The 18,991-nt window shown below is 44.9% G+C and overlaps 1 long non-coding RNA gene across 1 annotated transcript; it reads left to right on the top strand.

Annotated features, from left to right (window-relative positions):
• Positions 1 to 16: 16 nt before the first annotated feature.
• On the top strand, positions 17 to 10,822 carry LOC715616 (uncharacterized). The gene is made up of 2 exons (XR_003728921.2): positions 17 to 192; positions 8,835 to 10,822. It is a non-coding gene; the product is annotated as an uncharacterized LOC715616 (long non-coding RNA).
• Positions 10,823 to 18,991: the final 8,169 nt, after the last annotated feature.

Raw genomic sequence — 18,991 nt, 5'->3', positions numbered from 1 at the left:
GGCAGGGGAAGCAACCGAGAGCCCTCCTCCCGCCTGCTCTGTGCAGGAGACAGCTTGCGGAGCCCACTGCCGGCGCGTCGAGAGCCCAGCAGCTCTTGAGTCCGGGAAGCAAGGGTGGGCGGAGGGAGGAGCCGGTGGCAAGGACCCAGACCTGGACGACCCAGCGGAGTGCCGAGCCAGCGGAGCTGCTTGGTGAGTGGCCTCCAGGCGGCATCTCTTGCTCTCAGCCCGGAGGGGGTTTGGGGGACCCAGGCTGTGGGGCCGCCTCTTCCCATGCCTTCAGTTCACCCCGACGTGGGGTGAAAAACCCTAGAGACCCTCGGGAGTCCGTCCACCAAGGGAGGTCCAGACTCCCCAGGAATGTTGCCTAGGGCGGGGTGTCTGCAGTGGGGGGGGGGGTGATCCAGGCCCACCCTCTGCAGGGCACTTTGAATGCTCCACATCCCCAGTGAACAGCCTGTCACGCATCACACCGTGGTGTATTTGAGATCCCATCTGCCACTTGGGCTGGAGGGAAATGAGTGGTCTTGGGTTTCTTGTCATTGCTTGCTGCCGATTCCATTTTAATCCTGTTGGTTTATGGCCTCAAACATGAATTTGAAGAATTTTGCCTTCTCTGGCAGTATTGGGAAGAAGATTCTTTTGTTCAAGTCCATTTGAACAATTAGTTGGGAGTATTTACAAAAGGTCAGGCCGGAAACGGTGGCTCACACCTGTAATCCCAACACTTTGGGAGGCCAAATCGCAAGGATCGCTTGAGCCCAGGAGTTCGAGACCAGCTTGGGCAACAGAGGGAGATCTTGTCTCTACAAAAAATTTAAAAATTAGCTGGGCATGGTGGTGCATGCCTGTAGCCCCAGCTATACGGGAAGCTGAGGTGGGAGGATTGCTTGAGCCCGAAAGTTCGAGGGTGCTGTGAGCTGAGATCGCACCACTGCATTCCAGCCCGGGCAACAAAGCAAGACCCTGTCTAAGGTCGACTCTGCCACCTGGAAGGTATGGGACCTCGCAGTCTTCTCTAGGTTGCGTCTTTTTCACTGAAATCACAAAATCACTAAGGTAAGTAGGGAAGGGTCAAGATAGGTAACAGGAGTGAGGGGACACAGACACCAATAAAAGTTCTAACTTTGAGGACTTCTCCAGTATTCTTTTCATCCTAAAGCTTCTGGCCTATCAGCTAGTTCACACACAGCCTAGGAGTCTCAAGCCAGTACAGGAACAAGGAGGCAGGTTGCCCTCTTGGGGCAAAACTGTGACCCCACCCTTGATGAAGAAGGCCTGTAGGAACACAGGACCTGTGAGCAGGTAGACTCCTGAAGGTTTAAGATTCTGTAGAGCAGGTATGTGCAGTGCCAGTGCTCAACCAGCAACTGATTGACAGGAATAGGTAGAGCTGCTCTGAGTGCATTCCCTTGGCAAACCTGGGCCAGAGGCACACAGGAAGGAATTAATCATGTGGTATCCTAGGCCAGGTGCAGAAGCAAATGAGCCAGAGTGGAACCAGGACCAGCCAGGGCCAAGGCAGGGAGAAGAGTTCCTCTAGCTGACATTGACAGGAAAGCAGAGTCAAAAACCTGGAATGGTTTGCTTCAAAGACTGGATGCTGCCTAGTGACCTCAAAGACCAGTGATACCTGGACTCTTGAGTGAGCAAGGCAGATTTTGGATAAGCACACAACTTCAAGTAAGCCCAGACATGATTTCCTCTAGTTTCTGCTGCTCCTAGAGGCAGAATCATCTGAGAACTGATTGAGGAGTCCCTGTATATCTCAGAGACTAGTGCACTCTAGGGTAAAAGGAGTCATTCAGCCCTTACTCTTGGTTAGAGGCAGGACTCTAGTGTAGTTTGAATAAAATGTGTTACAGAACAAATTTCTAAGACCTTTAGGTTAAGTGAGTGTTAGAGTTTGTCTAGTAGTATATTTCTCATCAGTATCTATTTAGCTGTTCTGCATAGGCCTTTGATATATGGAAATAAGTAAGATAAATTTTTCCCAGAAACCCCAAAATAATTATTATGTTGAGAGAAGAATAAAGTAGGAACTCTGTCTGTACTGAAGAAGGAATTGGGTGGACAGAAAAGAGATGACTGCATGAGGTGAGGAGTTCAAGACCAGCCTGGCCAACATGGTGAAACCCCATCTCTACAAAAATACAAAAGTTAGCCGGGCATGATGGTGGGTTCCTGTAATCCCAGCTACTTGGCAGGCTGAGGCAGGAAAATTGTTAGAACTTGGGAGGTGGAGGTTGCAGTGAGCCAAGATCGTGCCATTGCACTCTAGCCTGGGCAACTGAGCGAGACTCCGTCTCAAAAAAAAAAAAAAAAAAAAAAAGAGGTACCTGGTGACTGGTCACTGTGAGCTGGATCTGGGGAAGGTGGGAATGGAGACTAAGGGCTCTTGCTGAGAGGAGTTTGTGTAAGCCTTTTTCAGGTTCTTGTGTCTTTAGCATTTAAATCCTGGACTTAATTAGTAGACTGGCAGTTGTGGCATCAACACAACTAAAAGCCTCTTAGCGTACACTTGGAAAATCAGTCTGAAGTGAAAGAAACTTTTGGTGAAGTGTAAGTGGAAATGTTGGTTGGGTGCAGTGGTTCATACCTGTAATCCTAACATTTTGGGAGGCAAAGGTGGGAGGATTGCTTGAGACCAGGAATTTGAGACCAGTCTGGGCAACATGGCAAGACCCCTTTTCTTTTTCTTTTTTTTGTGGGGAGACAAGGTCTGGCTTTGTTACCCAGGCTAAAGTGCAGTGCAGTGGCACTCTAACACTCACCCAACCTAAGGGTCTTAGTAGTATCCATAGAAAAAGCATTGACAAAAAGCATGCCATATGTTAAGATCAAGATTTATCTTTGGGTATTGAGTGCAACACTTGTTATAAGAAGCAAAATAAACTTAGAAGCAAAGGAGTGGATGAGGATATGTCTTGGGGGAAAATCCAAAGATTAGTTGTGATCAGGGTATAGTACTTTTTGGCCTGACTTACATAACAGACTCTGCAAAATGTTAAAACCTTTAATGAAAACAAGTGAGATGTTGGACTCTAGTGTCACTCTTAATAATGAAATAGCCAACATTTGTTGAGCTTTTACTACATACCACAGGTGTTCTTCTAAGCTTTTTACTTTCATTAGCTCAATAGTCCTTGCCTTATCATATGATAGGCACTACTGCATTGATATATGTTGTCATTTACCGAGGGAGCAGTTATCAAGAGCCCAGACAATAAGCTGAGAAATCTGAGTTGACTTTAAAGTCCTCCTGTGTTTCAACAAGGGTGCCAAGACCATTCAGTGGAGGAGGGACAGTCTTTTCAAAAAATAGTACTTAGAAAGCTGGATATCTACATACAAAAGAATGTTGCTGGACTCCTTACCTTATACCTACCATATACAGAACTTAAAGTGGATCAAATACCTAAATGTAAAACTGTTAGAAGAAAACACAGGGCAAAAGCTTCATGATGTTAGATTTGGCAATTATTTCTCAGATATGACTCCAAAAGCACAGGCAACAACAACAAAAAAGATGAATTGTATTTCATCAAAATTATAAACTTTTGTACATCAAAGAACATGAAGAACAATGAAAAGACAACCCACAGAACGAGAAAAAAATTTGCAAATTATATATCTGATAAGAGATTAATATACAGGATAACAACCCAATTGAAACATAAAGTAGCCAAGTGCATTGGCACACACTTATACTCCCTACTATTCAGGAGGCTGAGGCAGGGGGATTGCTGAGCCCAGAAGTTTGAGACCAGCCTGGGCAACATAGCAAGACCCTATCTCAAACAATAAATTATAAGCAAAGGACTTAAATAGACATTTCTCCAAAGATGATATACAAATGGCCAATAAGAACGTGAAAAGAGGTTCAACATCACTAGTCATTAGGGAAATGCAGATCAAAACCACAATGAGATACCAATTCATACCCATTAGAATGGCTATTATCAAAAAAATGGGGCCAAGCACGGTGGCTCACACCTGTAATCCCAGCATTCTAGGAGGCCAAGGCAGGTGGATCACCTAACGTCAGGAGTTCAAGACCAGCCTGGCCAACATGGCAAAATCCTGTTTCTACTAAAAGATGCAAAAATTAGCTGGTTGTGGTGGCGGGTGCCTGTAGTCCCAGCCACTCAGGAGGCTGAGGCACGAGAATTGCTTGAACCTGGGAGGTGGAGGTTGCAGTAAGCAGAGATCACGCCACTGCACTCCAGACTGAACAGAGCAAGACTCCATCAAAAAAAAAGAGAAAGAAAGAGAAGAGAGAGAAAAGAAAAGATGGAAAAGACAAAATTGTTGGCAAAGATATTGAGAAATTTGAACCCTTGTTATTACTGGTGATATAAAATGGTGTAGCCACTGTGAAAAACAGTTTGATGTGTCCTCAGAAAGTTAGAGAATTACCTTATGACCCAGCAATTCAATTTTTAGGTTTATATTCAAAAGAATTGAAAGCAGAGACTGAAATAAGTACGGATGCCAGTATTTATAATAGCATTATTCACAGTGGCCAAAAGGTGGAACCAACCCAAGAATCCATGAGCAGATGAATGGATAAACAAAATGTGATTTAGACATACAACAAAATATATTCAGCCTTTTTTTGTTTTTGTTTTTGTTTATTTTGAGACGGAGTTTCACTCTTGTTGCCCAGGCTGGAGTGCAATGGCACGATCTTGGCTCACCGCAACCTCTACCTCCCAGGTTCAAGCGATTCTCCTGCCTCAACCTCCTGAGTAGCTGGGATTACAGGCACACGCCACCATGCCTGGCTAATTTTGTATTTTTAGTAGAGACGGGATTTCTCCCTGTTGGTCAGGCTGGTCTCAAACTCCTGACCTCACATGATCTGCCCCGCCTCAGCCTCCCAAAGTGCTGGGATTACAGGCATGAGCCACTGTGCCCAGCCTGAATCTTTTTATGTTTATTGTCTGTGGATTTTGTTTCATTCTTAGGAATGCCCTCCTTATTCCATGACTATAAAATATTTGCTAATGGTTTCCTCTGGTATGGTTTGAGTTTTCTTTTTTACATTTAAATGTCTGATGTTCCTGAGGTGTGATTTGATTTAGGTTGTTAGGTATAATTCAAATGAATTTTTATTATTTTACATATATATTTAAATCTAATTTTACTGTTTTTTGTTGTTGTTGTTTTGTTGTTCTTGTTGTTATTGTTGTTGTTGTTGCTGGAGACAGAGCCTCACTCTGCTACCCAGGCTGGAGTGCAGTGGTGGGTGTGATCATAGCTCACTGCAGCCTCAAATTCCTGGGCTCCAGTTACCTTCCTAGCTCAACCTTCTGAGCAGCTGGGACTACAGGCATGGACCACTATGCCTGGCTAGTTTTTAAATTGTTTTTATTTTTGTGGAGACAAGGTCTCACTGTCTTGCCCAGGCTGATCTCAAGCTCCTTGGCTCAAGTGATCCACCCTCCTTGGCCTCCCAAAGTGCTGGGATTACAGGTGTGACCCACCGTACCTGGCCTCAGATGGATTTTTAATAGGTTAACCTGTTTATTCCAATGATAATTAAATCCTTGATTGAGTAATCCGCCTTTTCCACAGTAATCTGAATTGTCCCCTTTATTAAATATTAAATTTCTATGCATATATATGGGTGTATTTTTGGTTTTCTGTTCTATTACATTGATTGGCCTTTTCATGCATTAATACAACTACAGCCTTTTATTTATTGAAGTATTGTACTATTGTACTATTTAGTACATGGATAGGACTAAGCCTTTTTCATGCCTGTTTTTTGTAGAACTTATAGTTTAGGAATCATTTTAAAAATTTTTATATGGCTTAACCTGGGAGGCAGAGGTTGCAGTGAGCTGAGATTGTGCCACTACACTCCAACCTGGGCAACAGAGCGAGACTACATTCCAAAAAAAAAGAAAAAGAAAAACAGAAAAATGATAATTACATCTGCAAAGACCTTATTTCCAGGTAAGTCCACATTCACAAGTATCAGGAATTAGAACTTGGACATATCTTTTTGAGGTATACAATTTAACCCACTACACCCAGTTGACAATATATAGCAAGACCCTCTTCACTTAGTGTCCTGAAGGAAATGATCCTATAGTGCAAAAGTTTTTGTTTCTATTTTTTCTTTGTTTTCTTTTTTTTTTTTTCTGAGATGGAGTTTTGCTCGTTGCCCAGGCTGGAGTGCTGTGGCGCGATCTCGGCTCACGGCAGCCTCCGCCTCCCAGGTTCAAGTGATTCTCCTGCCTCAGCCTCCCGAGTAGCTGGGACTATAGGCACATGCCACTACTGCTGGCTAATTGTTTGTATTTTTAGTAGAGACGGGGTTTCACCATCTTGGCCAGGCAGGTCTCGATCTCCTGACCTCATGATCCACCCACGTCACCCTCTCAAAGTGCTGGGATTACAAGTGTGAGCCACCGCTCCCAGCCTGTTCTCTTTCTTTGTACATTCTGTCAATATTTTAGTCATTAATTAGTAAATGATGGCAGTGTTTTTCAAACTGCAGGTTGTCACCCATTAGAGGATGGTGAAATTAGCTTAGTTGGTCACAATCAATACCCTTTATAATATAAAAAAGAATGAAGCAGAGTCTATTAATTTCTTTTTGAAATATATAGACATGATGTAAAAAGTTTTTTGTTTTTTGTGGGTTTTTTTGGGACAGAATCTCACTCTGATGCCCAGGCTGGAGTGCAGTGGCACGATCTCGGCTCACGGCAACCTCCGCCTCCCAGGTCCAAGCTATTCTCTGCCTCAGCCTCCTAAGTAGCTGGGATTACAGGCGCCCGCCACCACGCCAAGCTAATTTTTATATTTTTAGTAGAGACAGGGTTTCACCATCTTGGCCAGGCTGGTCTCGGACTCCTGACCCCGTGATCCGCCCACCTCGGCCTCCCAAAATGCTGGGATTACAGATGTGAGTCCCCGCACCCAGCTTTTTTTGTTTGTTTGTTTGTTTGTTTGTTTGAGACGGAGTCTCTCTCTCTTGCCCAGGCTGGAGTACAGTGGCGTGATCTCAGCTCACTGCAACCTTCACCTCCTGGGTTCAAGCAATTCTCCTGTCTCAGCCTCCCAAGTAGCTGGGATTACAGACACATGCCACAACACCCAGCTAGTTTTTGTATTTTCAGTAGAAATAGGGTTTCACCATGTTGGCCAGGCTGGTCTCGAACTCCTGACCTGAAGTGAGCCCCCTACCTCGGCCTCCCAAAGTACTGGAATTATAGGCATGAGCTACCACTCCGAGTCTAAAATTGACATTTTTAAATATTATTTTATTAATTAATTTTAAAATAATAGTAATAAGCCAGGCACAGGCCGGGCGCAATGGCTCACGCCTGTAGTCCCAGCACTTTGGGAGGCCGAGGTGAGAGATCACGAGGTCAGGAGATTGAGACCATCCTGGCTAACACGGTGAAACCCCGTCTCTACTAAAAATACAAAAAATTAGCCGGGCGTGGTGGCACATGCCTGTAGTCCCAGCTACTCAGGAGGCTGAGGCAGGAGAATTGCTTGAACCGGGAGGAGGAGGTTGCAGTGAGTCGAGATGGTGCCACTGCACTCCAGCCTGGTGACAGAGCGAGACTCCGTCTCAAAAAAAAAAAAAAAAAAGGCTGATTCACATCTTGGCAGGGAGATCCTGAAAGAAACAGGCTGCGGGTAAGGAACTTCATGTGCCCAGGCCCTCGGTGGTAGAAACCTAGGCCATCTGTGCTATGGGATCCATCCTCTTTCACTTGCACAACTTCCCTCCCACAGGACTGGGACTCCCTCTCACATCCTGGGAAGCTAGGATTCCTTGCTTTTCAGAGTAATCATGGAAGTCCTGGAATGAGGTACTGTCGGAGGCCACTGGGAAATCCAAAGAAGAGGTTTGAAGATCTCCTAGCCCAGACCCTTCCCTCCAGTCTGCCCCTGCGAACCTCTCTTTTAAGGGATTGAAAAGGATTCTAGCTGGTTTCCACTTTCTGTGACAAACTGCTGCCTCGGTGCATAGACTCCATTTCTCTGCAGTTTGTGCATCCCATAAAAAAGTAAAAAATATGGCCGGGCGCGGTGGCTCAAGCCTGTAATCCCAGCACTTTGGGAGGCCGAGACGGGCGGATCACGAGGTCAGGAGATCGAGACCATCCTGGCTAACATGGTGAAACCCCGTCTCTACTAAAAAATACAAAAAAAAAAAACTAGCCGGGCGAGGTGGCGGGCGCCTGTAGTCCCAGCTACTCGGGAGGCTGAGGCAGGAGAATGGCGTGAACCTGGGAGGCGGAGCTTGCAGTGAGCCGAGATCTGGCCACTGCACTCCAGCCTGGGTGACAGAGCAAGACTCCGTCTCAAAAAAAAAAATAAATAAAAATAAATAATAAAAAAGTAAAAAATAAAAACTCTAGCCCTGAAAGTCCTGTACTCCGTGATTCTCAGACTTAGAACGAACCCAGGAGCACTATAAACATGCAGCTCTCCTTGCACAGCCTCCCTCCCTTCCAGCAGTCAAGCATACTGGCAAATGACTTCACCTTCCTGTTCTTCAGTCTCCTCGCCTGTAAAATGGGGCTAGTGACGGGAGCCTACTTACAGGTTTTTCCCCAAGGATTAAAGGAATGAATGAATATGGTAAAGCACTTAGAACACATGGGAAGTACTTAATAAATATTAGTTATCATTATTTTTCTTTATTTTTTGGATGTTCTGGGTGATTCTGTTGCAGGTGGTCTGCTCTAGAGTGACCAGTAGGGTAGCCTCAGCAGTGTTTTCTGTAGGGTCACTTTCTCTGTATATCGTGTATGTGTTCCTGTACAGTGTGCCTACTCACTTCCATGCTTTACTTCTAGGAATAGTGATGCTCAGCCTGGAAACCATGAATTTGCTTAAAACAGAATGAATACTCATTCCAGTGCTTTCCTCTCAGTCACAGTGATGAACAGACTGAATGAAGCCTGGTGTCACTGGAAATAGGTCGGGAGACTGCCCAGGAAGCTGTTAACAAAACTATGGGCCAGGAATCGTGGCTGACACCTGTAATCCCAGCATATTAGGACACCGAGGCAGGAGGATCACTTGAGCCCAGGAGTTCGAGACCAGCCTGGCCAACATGGAGAAACCCCGTCTCTACTAAAAATACAAAAATTAGCCAGGCGTGGTGGTGGGCACCTGTAATCCCAGCTACTCGTGAGGCTGAGGCAGGAGAATCACTTGAACCCAGGAGGCAGAGGTTGCAGTGAGCCAAGATCACACCATTGCATTCCAGCCTGGACAACAAGAGCGAAACTCCATCTCAAAAAACAAAAATTGTTTTTAATTAGCCTTAGGCAAGGCAAAGTGGCTCACACGTGTAATCCCAGCACTTTGGGAGGCCGAGGTGGGCAGATCACTTGAGTCCAGGAGTTCAAGACCAGCCTGGCCAACATGGTGAAACCCCGTCTCCACAAAAAAAATACAAAAATTAGCTAGGCGTGGTGGTGCACGCCTGTAATCCCAGCTACTCGGGATGATGAGGCAAGAGAACTGCTTGAACCTGGAAGGTAGAAGTTGCAGTGAGCAGAGATTGTGCCACTGCTTTCCAGCCTGGGTGGCAGAGTGAGTGAGATTCCATCTAAAAAAAAAAAAAGAGGCCAGGTGTGGTGGCTCAGGCCTGTAATCCTAGCACTTTGGGAGGCTGAGGTCAAGAGGTCGGGACCAGCCTGTCCAACATGGTGAAACTCCATCTCTACTAAAACTGCAAAAATTAGCCGGACGTGGTGGCACATGCCTGTAATCCCAGCTACTTGGGAGGCTGAGGCAGGATAATCGCTTGAGGCCGGGCGCGGTGGCTCACGCCTGTAATCCCAGCACTTTGGAAGGCCGAGGCGGGCGGAGCACAAGGTCAGCAGATCGAGACCATGGTGAAACCCCGTCTCTACTAAAAATAGAAAAAAATTAGCCGGGCGCAGTGGCGGGCGCCTGTAGTCCCAGCTACTCAGGAAGCTGAGGCCGGAGAATGGCGTGAACCCGGGAGGCGGAGCTTGCAGTGAGCCGAGATCGCGCCACTGCACTCCAGCCTGGGCGACAGAGCAAGACTCCGTCTCAAAAAAAAAAAAAAAAAAAAAAAAATCGCTTGAACCTGGGGGGCGGAAGTTGCAGTGAACCGAGATCATGCCACTTCACTCCAGCCTGGGCGAAAGAGCAAAACTTCGTCTCAAAACAAAAGAAAAGACAAGTAAAAAAAAAAACCAGCCAGGCTTGGTGGCATGTGCCTGTAGTCCCTGCTACTTGGAAAGCTGAGGTGGGAAGATGGCTTGAGCTTGGGAGGTTGAGGCTGCCTTGAGCAGTGGTTGCACCACATCGCTCCAACCTGGGGTCAGAAGGCGACCTTGTCTCAAAAAAAAACAACTTTGTAAACTGATCCACACCTCAGTGCAGTGGGATAAAGCTGTCCAGTAGCCTTGGCCTCCGAGGCCCTGTCTGAATCCTTTTTTGCCCCTGTAGCTAAAAGGCAGCAAGTGTTTTCTGTAGTCTGTATTCACTTTTAGACAAGTCACTTTTAGAGACTTGTTTAAAGATTCCAAATGAGTTATAATAGTAAATGTAAAATATATCTAGGGATTGGTATCGATTGCCAAGAAAGCTTTCTTTGCTTGCTCCTACATGAAGAAAAAAGGTGAAGAATTACAAAAGGTTGGTTCAGCTTTTCAATTTTTTTGTATTAAGTGGGTGTAGCTAGGATAATGTCCCAAGGAACTTTTGTAAATAAGGAAGAACATTCCTGTTTATTCTTTTATTAATGCTAGTTTTGAAAAAATAAACAAGCTCTATAAATTAAATTTTTATGTGTTGAAACATTGACAAACTGATTCCATTCTCCTTAACTGTTAGTTAAAAAGAAAAAGTCTGGCCGGGTGCGGTGGCTCACGCCTGTAATTCAAGACTGGGAGGCGGAGGTGGGTGGAACACCTGAGGTCAGGAGTTCCAGACCAGCCTGCCCAACATGGTGAAACCCCATCTCTACTAAAAATACAAAAATTAGCCAGGCATGTTGGCATGCGCCTGTAATCCCAGCTACTCAGGAGGCTGAGGCAGGAGATTCGCCTGAACCCAGGAGGCAAAGGTTGCAGTGAGCGAAGATTGTGCCATTGCACTCCAGCCTGGGCGATAGAGCAAGACTCTGTCTCAAAAAAAAAAAAAAAAAAAAAAAAGAACAAGTCTGTCATATTTCTTTATCATGATTTTCAGTAGCTTAAATGGCAAAACACATTATCAGTTAGTATAAAACTTTAAAATATCACTTGGGCCAAGCGCAATGGCTTATATCTGTAACCCCAGCACTTTGGGAGACCGAGGCAGGAAGATTCATTGAGCCCAGGAGTTCAAAACCAGCCTGGGCAATATAGTCAGACCTTGTCTCTATAAAAAAACTTTAAAATTAGCCAGGCATGTTGGCATGTAACTGTAGTCCCAGCTACAAGGTAGCAGTAGGTGGGACAGAGGCAGGAGGATCGCTTGGGCCTGGAAGGTTCAGGCTGCAGTGAGCCGTGATCACACCAGCCACTGTACTATAGTCTGTATGATGGAGACCATGTCTCAAAAAACATAATAAAATAAAAAATCACTGAATTAGGTTTTAGTATAGGCCAGGTTTTATGGTTTTATTGTTTGTGAAGTTAAGTATCTTTTTATACCTTTGTGAAACATTTGTGTTTCTTTTGTGGATGCCTTCTCTCTCTCTTGGGTTTTTTGTTTTGTTTTTTTGAGATGGGGTCTTACTCTGTCACCCAGGCTGGAGTGAAGTGCGATCTGGTGCGATCTTGGCTCACTGCAACCTCTGCCTCCCGGGTTCAAGCAATTCTGCCTCAGCCTCCCGAGTAGCTAGGATTACAGGCACAAGCCACCACGCCTGGCTTTTTTTTTTTTTTTTTTTTGTATTTTTAGTAGAAACGGGGCTTCACTGCCACATTGGCCAGGCTGGTCTCAAACTCCTGACCTCAAGTGATCCGCCTGCCTCGGCCTCCCAAAGTGCTGAGATTACAGGCGTGAGCCACTGCGCTTGGCCAGAATGCCTTCTCATGTCCTTTGCCTATATTTCTATTGATGTGTTTATTTTTCTTACTAGTCTACAACAGCTTTTTATTTTTTTATTTTTAGAGACAGGGTCTCGCTATGTTGCTCAGGCTGGTCTTGAACTCCTGGCCTCAAACAATTCTCCTGCTTTGGCCTCCCAGAATACTGGGATTACAGGCATGAACCACCATAGGCTGGCCCTAGCTCTTTATTTTTAATTTCAGTTTTCATTTGGTTTTACTTTTATTTATAGTACTTTTTCAGTATCACAAATGTTGATGTTTTTATGTGACTAAATCCATTCAACTTTTTCATTATGAATTTTTGCATTATGATTTTTGTTTTATTACAGTATATTGTAAGTTTTTTATTGTTGTTAATTTCTTACTGTGCCTAACACAAATTAAACTTTATCATAGGTATGTATGCACAGGAAAAATCACAGTACATATGGAGTTCAGTTATATTCGTGGTTTCAGGCATCCACTGGAGGTCTTGGACCATATCTCCCAAGGATAAGGGGGCACTACTGTACACCAATTTTACAGATGAGGACGGTGTGAGAACATCAAATAACGTTTTTCCTGCCTCTTTGTCACTTTTCATGTGAATACATTCTCTCACACTTGGCTACAAACTCCTTTTTGGCATGGATGATAAATCTCTATTCTACTACTGAGACCCTAGGTACACAGTTAAACACTAGATGATTGACTGTTACAGTGACTGCATATTTATCAACCAGTTAGCCTTCATTAATGCAATGTGGTATTAATGAATAAAAACCAGGTCAATCTGGCACGGTGGTTCATGCCTATAATCCCAGCACTTTGGGAGGCCAAGGCTCTTAGATCACTTGCAGTCAGGAGTTCGAGACCAGCCTGGCCAACATGGCGAAACCCCGTCTCTACTAAAAATACAAAAAACTTAGCCAGGCAGAGTGGTGCACGCCTGTAATCCAGCTACTCGGGAGGCTGAGGCAGGAGAATTGCTTGAACCTGGGAGGTGGAGGCTGCAGTGAGCTGAGATTGCACTCCAGCCTAGGTGACAGAGTGAGACTGTGTCTCAAAAAATAAAAATGAAAATAAAAAACCAAGTCAACTATATGGCCATTTGACTGTATATAAATCTCTGTATATGCTCTACAGTATCAAGAAAAGTCTCTGCTAAAATTGCATATTAATAATTGGGAAAATTTATTGAAATTCTTTTCTCCATTTGCCTCAATGATAACATGGGACCACGGAATTTTTTTTTTTTTTTAAGAGATGTGGTGTTGCTGTCACCTAGGCTGGAGTGCAGTGGCAAACATGGCTCACTGCAGCCTTGACGTCTTGGGCTCGAGCAATCCTCCTGCCTCAGTCCCCCGAGTAACTATTGCTATAGGCACACACCACCACACCCGGCTAATGTTTGTATTCTTCATAGAGACAGAGTTTTGCCGTGTTGCCCAGGCTGATCTCCAACTCCTGAGCTTATGCAATCCCCTCACCTTGGTCTCCCAAAGCGAGCCACCTTGCCCAGCCAAGATGAGGTATTATTGATCATTATTGTGAGGTACCGTTGGGCCCTCTTTCTATTTTGTTATTTTCTATGTGATCATCATTGTTCCTCATCATTCCTGTTTTTGGTGTAGTTCCTACTTTTTCTGTGTTCCTTTGGCCTATTCACAGTTTACTACATCCACCCTTCTCTACTTTTATAGTTAGAGAAATATGATAGCCAGTCCTACGCTTAATAGAAGAAATAATACCCAGATGCTTACCCTCCTTCAAATTAAAATTAATAAAGGTTAAACATATCCTTTTTTTGTTTTATTTATTTTTGAGGAGACAGTCTCACTGTCACCCAGGCTGGAGTGCAGTGACACAATCACAACTCACTACAGCCTCTACCTACCCAGGATCAGGTGATCCTCCCATCTTAGCCTCCCAAGTAGCTTTGGCCTCCCAAAGTGCTGGGATTACAGGTGTGAGCCACCATGCCCAACCTAATTTCTTTTTTAATAGCTTTTTAAATCTTGTCAGTCTGCATTTTCCCCAGAACTCCCTTCTGTGATCATGTATCTTCTTCCTAAAGGACATCCTTTAAAAGTTTTGGCTGGGCATGGTGACTCATGCCTGTAATCCCAACACTTTGGGAGGCCAAGTAGGGCAGATCACTTGAGGTCAGGAGTTTGAGATCAGCCTGGCCAACATGGGGAAATCCTGTTTCTACTAAAAATACAAAAAATTAGCCTGGTGTGGTGGTGCCTGTCTGTAATCCCAGCACTTTGGGAGCGAAGGCAAGCGGATCACCTGAGGTCAGGAGTTCAAGACCAGCCTAACATGGAGAAACCTTGTCTCTACTTATCATAGGTATGTATGCATAGGAAAAATCACAGTACATATGGAGTTCAGTTATATTCGTGGTTTCAGGCATCCACTGGAGGTCTTGGACCGTATCTCCCAAGGATAAGGGGGCACTACTGTACACCAATTTTACAGATGAGGACGGTGTAAACCCCAACTCTACTAAAAATAGAAAAATCAGCCAGGCGTGGTGGCAGGCGCATGTAATCCCAGCTACTTGGGAGGCTGAGGCAGGAGAATCGCTTGAACCCGGGAGGCAGAGATTCCAGCGAGCCGAGATTGCGCCATTGCACTCCAGCCTGGACAATAAGAGTGAAACTTCGTCTCAAAAAAACAAAAAAAAAATGGTTTTAGATTTACAGAAGAATTGTGAGGATAGTACAGAGTGCCCATTTACCCCACACCCAGTTTTTCCTATTATTAACATCTTATTAAAGCCCGTACTTTATTCTGATTTCCTAAGGTCCTTTTTCTGCCCCAGGAGCCCAAACAGTATACCACATTACATTTAGTCATCGTGTGTCCTTAGGCTCCTCTTGGCTGTGACAGATTCTCAGACTTTTTTTGTTTTTGATGACCTTGACTGTTTTGAGGCATACTGGTCAAGTATATTTTAAGATGCCACTCTAGGCTGGGTGCGGTGGCTCACGCCTGTAATCCCTGCACTTTGGGAGGCCAAGGTGGGTGGATCGCTTGAGGCTGGGAGTTCTAGCCCAGCCTGGCCAACATGGTGAAACCCCATCTCCAATAAAAATACAAAAATTAGCCGGGCATGGTGGCATGCGCCTGTAGTCCCAGCTACTCAGGAGGCTGAGGCATGAGAATTGCTTGTACGTGGAAGGTGGAGGTTGTAGTGAGCCAAGATTACACCACTGCACTCCAGCCTGAGTGACAGAGTGAGACTCTGCCTTTAAAAAAAAAAAAAAAAATCCACTCTAGTGGAGTTTGAAGTCTCATGATTAGACTGGGATTAGGGGTTTTGAGACGGAAGACCATAGAGGTAAGCGCCAATTTTATCACATTATACCTGCCATTGCAAAATTATAACTAAGACAGTGAAAGACAGCTGATCTAACCAACTCCATCTTGCTTCTAACTTCTGTGAGGAAAAAAAAGAGATCAGACTGTTACTGTGTCTATGTAGAGAGAAGTAGACATAAGATTATGACTCCATTTTGTTCTGTACTAAGAAAAATTCTTCTGTTTGAAGAGATGCTCTTAATCTGTAACCCTGCCCCCAGCCCTGTGCTTGCAGAGACCTGTGCTGTGTTTACTCAAGGTTTAATGGATTTAGGGCTAGGCAGGATGTGCTTTGTTAAACAAGTGCCTGAAGGCAGTATGCTTGTTAAAAGTCCTCACCATTCTCTAATCTCAAGTACCCAGAGACAAACACTGCGGAAGGCCCCAGGGACCTCTGCCTAGGAAAGCCAGGTATTGTCCAAGGTTTCTCCCCATGTGATAGTCGTGGAAAGGGAAAGACCTGACCTGGCCGTCTCCCAGCGCCCCCCAGCCCAACACCCATAAAGCGTCTGTGCTGAGGAGGATTAGTAAAAGAGGAAGGCCTCTTTGCAGTTGAGATAGAGGAAGGCATCTGTCTCCTGCTCATCCCTAGGCAATGGAATGTCTCGGTGTAAAACCCGATTGTGTGTTCTATTTACTGGGATAGGAGAAAACCACCTTAGGGCTAGAGGTGAGACGTGCTAGTGGCAATGCTGCTCTGTAATGCACAGAAATGTTTGTGGAGATGTTTGTATACATGCACATCAAGGCACAGCACCTTTCCTTAAACTTATTTATGACACAGAGATCTTTGTTCACGTTTTCCTGCTGACCCTCTCCCCACTATTACCCTATTGTCCTGCCACATCCCCCTCTCGGAGATGGTAAAGATAATGATCAATAAATACTGAGGGAACTCAGAGACCAGTGCCGGCGCGGGTCCTCCGTATGCTGAGCATCGGTTCCCTGGGCCCACTTTTATTTCTCTATACTTTGTCTCTGTGTCTCTTTCTTTTCTCAAATCTTTTGTTCCACCTGACGAGAAACGCCCACAGGTGTGGAGGGGCAGGCCACCCTTTCACCCTCCAAACTGTCCTTGTTCAGTCCTGGGCTTAGGCTGAACTAACTTTGGGAGGAACTTAGTTTATAGGTTAAAACAAAGATGATGACAGCCCTTTCCCAAAACAAACCTTCTTCTTGCCTGGGGACTCCCTTTGTAGGACTAACAAATGAGCCACAAGGTTAGATATTATGGTTTAGGAGTCATGCAGCTGGAGGCTACAAGATTCTGACCCTCCCTAGACTGCTCTTAAGATCAGTGCTTGAGATACTTTACAGACCCTGCACTTGATAGATCAGCTGGCACCACCACCCAGATCAATAAACTGGCTCATCTGATCTTGTGGCCCTCACCCAGGAACTGACTCAGTGCAAGAGGCTTTAATTCCCTATTATTTCATCTCTGACTTAACCAATCAACACAACACACTGTCCTTCCCCCACCCACAGTATTATCCTTAAAAACTCTGATCCCTGGCCCGGCGGTGGCTCAAGCCTGTAATCCCAGCACTTCGGGAGGCCGAGGCGGGTGGATCACGAGGTCAGGAGATCGAGACCATCCTGGCTAACATGGTGAAACCCCGTCTCTACTAAAAATACAAAAAACTAGCCGGGCGTGGTGGCGGGCGCCTGTAGTCCCAGCTACTTGGAAGCTGAGGCAGGAGAATGGCGTGAACCCGGGAGGCAGAGCTTGCAGTGAGCCGAGATCGCGCCACTGCACTCCAGCCTGGGTGACACAGTGAGACTCCGTCTCAAAAAAAAAAAAAAAAAAAAAAAAAAACCTCTGATCCCTGAATGCTTCAGGAGACAGATTTGAGTAATAATAAAACTCTGGTCTCGTGCACAGGCGGCTCTACATGAATTACTCTTTCTCTATTACAATTCACCTGTCTTTATAAATTGGCTCTGTCTAGGAAATGGGCAAGGTGAACCCACCGGGCAGTTACACACGGGAGGTACGTGCTATTAACATGACTTCACTTTTTATGTTGACCTTGATCATCAGGCTGAAGTAGTCTGTCAGTCCTCTCCACTATAAAGTTACTCATCCCTTCCTTTTCCTTAATCTTTTGCAGGAAGTCGTTACGTATAGCTCACATTTAATGAAGGTACCGGGAGTTATGCTCCACCTCCATGAAGACAGAGTACCTACATAAATTATTTGAAATTCTGCATGGGAGATTTGTCTGTTCTACCTCATTTATTTAATTATTCATTTTTAACTGTATGAACTCAAGTGTTGCTTTTTTTTTTTTTTTTTATAGAAGCAGCTTTTGGTTTTGTTTATCCGATTTTGTTTCTTATTCCATTGGCTTTTGCTTTAATCTTTTATTTCCTTAGCTGTTTTGTTTTATAGAGACAGGGTCTCACTTTGTTGCCCAGGCTGGTCTCAAGTGATCCATGCAAGTCTCAACTCCTGACCTCAAGTGATCCTCCTTCCCAGGCCTCCCAAAGTGCTGGGATTACAGGTGTGAGCGCCTGGCCCTTAGTTTTTGTTTCTTTAGGATCATTCTGTTTTCTGTAATTTTTGGAGTTGAATCTTTACCTCACTGGTTTTCCCTTTTTTTTTTTTGGAGACAGAGTCTTGCTCTGTCACCCAGGCTGGAGTACAGTGGTGCGATCTTGGCTCACTGCAACCTCTGCCTCCCAGGTTCAAATTTTTGTATTTTTAGTAGGGAAAGGGTTTCACCATGTTGGCCAGGCTGGTCTTGAACTCCTGACCCTCAGGTGATCCTCCTGCCTCCGCCTCCCACAATGCTGGGATTACAGGCGTGAGCCACCATGCTGGCCCCATTCTTTCCTCTTTGATTCCTGCAGTACTTTCCCACTCCACCCTTCATCTCTCCAGCACATTGAAACCACCTAATAATGCAAAGATTATGACAATGGGAGAAGTCTAGCATGACTGACTCCATCTTGCTTCTAGCCTCACAGGCTGGCTGTCCTCATTCCTTCCTGGGCATAGGCCAAACTAACCTTGGGAGGAATTTAATTTCTAGTTTAACTTTAAGGCAAGGATGATCATAGTCTCTCTCTAAAACGGATCCCCTCCTTGTTCAGGGACTGAAATAGCTTTTGTAAGACTAATGAAAACCCACAATATTAGGATTATGGAGTGCCTGACTTCTGCCAAAATGTAGGTGTAGTTTTTGTAATCCCTTACTGCTCAGAAGTTATGTGGCCTTAGGTTATAAGATTTGTGACTTCCCCAGTTTCTCTTATAGATAAGATCACTAGTGTAGAACCTCAGATTGATCTATTGAATTGTTTTTCACATTTTTGCATTCTGGCAACTGACATACCCTACCAGGGCGCATGACTCCTGACTCAACCAGTCCTGTGGTCCCCACCCAGAGGTGCGCTTAGTGCACAAGGGCCATTTTCCACACCCCTAAGATTTCATCTTCAACTATTCCCTAGTTCCCTGCCCACCAAATAATCTATAAAAACTCTGGCCTCTGAGCTCTCAGGGAGGCAGATTTTAGTAATCTTAAACTCCTGTCTCTCTGCTTGGCTGGCCTTGCATTAATAAGACTATTTCTTTA

This window comes from Macaca mulatta, chromosome 4 (assembly GCF_049350105.2).
Source record: "Macaca mulatta isolate MMU2019108-1 chromosome 4, T2T-MMU8v2.0, whole genome shotgun sequence".
NCBI lineage: Eukaryota > Metazoa > Chordata > Mammalia > Primates > Cercopithecidae > Macaca > Macaca mulatta.
The sequence above is the reverse complement of the archived record's forward strand: the minus strand, read 5'-3'. Positions and strand labels throughout refer to the sequence as shown.